At 46.0% G+C, this 2,904-nt stretch overlaps 1 long non-coding RNA gene across 1 annotated transcript; it reads right to left on the bottom strand.

Annotated features, from left to right (window-relative positions):
• Positions 1-19: 19 nt before the first annotated feature.
• On the bottom strand, positions 20-851 carry LOC119344740. Its single transcript, XR_005166794.1, has 3 exons — positions 807-851; positions 429-498; positions 20-337 (listed from the first exon to the last, which is right to left on the bottom strand). It is a non-coding gene; the product is annotated as an uncharacterized LOC119344740 (long non-coding RNA).
• Between the last annotated feature and the right edge of the window lie 2,053 nt (positions 852-2,904).

Here is a 2,904-nt window from a genome sequence, read left to right as displayed (position 1 = left end):
GTGACGTGAGTTTAGGATTAGTTGGTAGTGGAGATACTCTTGTAATGCCTATATAAGTTGACTACGTGAATGAAAGCTGGAGCGGGCTGAGAAAACAATGTAGTGCTTGTGGGTGCGAAGGGAGAGTCTCGGCAAAGCCTGTGTGTTCTTTCTTGGTGTATATGCGCATGTGTGTAGACAGAGGTGGACCACGGAAAAAAATTAAGGTGTGGCAAAGTCTCACTAAGATTTTTTTTGATACGAATCAAAGAGTCAATACACACTACGAATGAATAACCAAATACAATGAAAATGTAGACATGTCTCAATAGGAAAACAACCTAAAACCTTTTCAAATCTGCAATGAGAAGATTAATATATCACTAAAATATGGTTGAATTTAAGGCTGTTCAAAATTGCTACAAAATTTCAGAAAAATGAGAAATTACCTCTTCCTCTTTTCTTTGGATTTACTAGTCCCTTTCCCTTTCCTTCCATCTTCTAGCAATCTAGACAAAACTGAGCCGGTTGGGCATCTTATTAGTCAGCGCCTTTCTGTCCATGAAGAATTGACACTTTGACAGAAGAAAAAACGCTACTGCCCATCAAAGTTCAGAGTTCGGACAGGCACAGATACAGGTACGACGTGTTCAATAACTGAATAAGCAGGGTTCAATTAGTATTTAGTACAGACTCGGCTGTGTCAAATGACACAGCTAGCTACTAGTCTTTTTACATCTAAACTGAATATGCAGGACTCAATTAATACAGAGTACAGACTAGAGACTCGACGTGTTCAGTGGGATGAATGCCAGACTTGGTCTCACCTGAATCCCAAACCCCGACTGTGGCCGTCGCCTGCTGGAGCCGCCCTTGAAACCGCCGCGCCACTGGAGTCGCCGCCGGAGCTGCTGCTGAAGCCGCCGCCGGAGCCGCCGCTTGCTGCTGCCGTCGCTTGCTGCGCCACTGGATCCGCCGCCCTCCAAGGCTCCAAGCCCCCAGCCTTCCGCCGCCCGCGCCCGCCTGGTGCCATGGTCCTCGCGACCTCGCGCCCGCCAGGTAAGCCGCCGCCGCCGCGCTAGCTAGGTTTGGGTCTCGGACTGGAGGCTCGAGCGGCCGAGTGATAAATACATACGTATAAATTGTTTTGGCCAATAATCAAGGTATGGCAGGTGCCATACCTCGCCCACCGGAGCGCTCCGCCACTGTGTGTAGAGTTCATCATCATGTGTGTGTTCGTGAGAGAAGAGAAGAGAGAAACCTCAGGAGAGTTGTGAGATGCAACGAGAGGGAGGAAGACGACGCGGCGCTGCGAGGAGGCAGCGCCAACATAATCTGCTACTCGAGGTCCTGGTTACCTTATGGGCAATTTGGTGGGTGCGGCGTAAGGCAATTCATGAAGAGGAGTTCCAGAGCCCTCTCTCGATGCACCTCTTTATCTGCAGGTATCTAGACAAGGTCCGGAGTACCAATGCATTGGCATGCAGACGTGAATCTTCGGCTACTAGACCATCTCATGTGTGGAAGCTTCCACCAGTGGGATTTGTAAATCTAAACGTAGATGTTCTTGTAGCAAAGACACAAAAACAAGGTGTGGTTGGGGTGATGTGCATAGGCTCTCAGGTTATCTTTCACGAAGTGTTAGTGGTGGTGTTCGAGGGAGTTCCTGATTCAGAAACCCTCAAAGCCTATGTGTGCAGAGAAGCTCGGGCTTTAGCTGAAGATTTGGCGATGCACAGGATCTACATCGCCACTAACTATTTGAGAGTCTTAGATGATCTTAGAGCTGCACACCATCTTGGTGCTTATTGTATGACTGCGAGAGAGATCAATTCTCATAAGTCTAGTTCCCTGGCATGTGAAATATGCCACGAGCAGCACGAGCATTACTATGAAGCTCATAATATTGCTAAGATGGATACTAACTTTGGTTCGGGCTGTCATCTGTGGTTTTCTGACCCCTCCAAGTAACATTTTTATCCCCAAACCCATCGTTGGTTGAATAAAGTGTGCTATCTCGACTAATGAAACCCTGCCTTACGTCATCTCATGCACTCATTGTCTGCTCGAGTGTAGTGAAACTGATGTGTCATCTGTTGTGTCATCTGAAGTCCAAAGCTACAAGTGACACAACAGCAACTTGTATGATTCTTTGGACTTCAGATGGAAGTATTCTTCGCCACCTACAACTACTTGTTCCACTGTATGGAGTCCATAGAGAAGAAATACCCGCTATCATGCAAGGACTGGTGCTCGGTTGCAGTGGTGAGACCTTTCCGTGACCTTTAGGAATCCTTATAGAACTCTTCGTATCAGTCATAATATTCTTAGAACCTTTATCTATCTCATTGAGCTTGTTCTCCTCGAAATACCTGAACATGGTCTTTCTCTTATTACATTTCATGTGCTAATATGTATAACAAAATGAGACAACGCGCTCAAACATGGGCAAGAAAAAAAATGGAATTTCCATTTCCCAAAATTTAAAAACAAGCCATAACGCAAGGAGTGTGAGAAAGCAGAAAATAAGACCATAGTTCAGCTTGCTGCCATTTACTTTGGTAATCCAGAAGATGAGCTGGAAAGGAGCTTGACTTGGTACGATCAAGGCCCCGAAGGTCAAGAAAAGCAGGACCTCGATCAATATCCCAATAAAACTCCATTTATAGAATCTCCTCTAAGTGAAATATAGGAGGTGCCCGAGACGATGGGGTGGGTGGAGAACTTCCACTTCCTGAACATAAACCACTATAAGAGGAGCAGAGGTATGAATTCCTGGATGAAACTACGCGATTTCCTGTTATCGTAGGTTCTAACCTTCCTGGGAACAAAAAGAACAAACTAATGAAAACATTCAAAATACACCGTAAAGCTTTTCGGCGCTCCAGGGATGATACCAAAGGCACAGGCCCATCTATATGCACC

This window comes from Triticum dicoccoides, unplaced genomic scaffold, assembly GCF_002162155.2.
Source record: "Triticum dicoccoides isolate Atlit2015 ecotype Zavitan unplaced genomic scaffold, WEW_v2.0 scaffold183326, whole genome shotgun sequence".
In the NCBI taxonomy this organism is placed as follows: Eukaryota; Viridiplantae; Streptophyta; class Magnoliopsida; order Poales; family Poaceae; genus Triticum; species Triticum dicoccoides.
The sequence above is the reverse complement of the archived record's forward strand: the minus strand, read 5'-3'. Positions and strand labels throughout refer to the sequence as shown.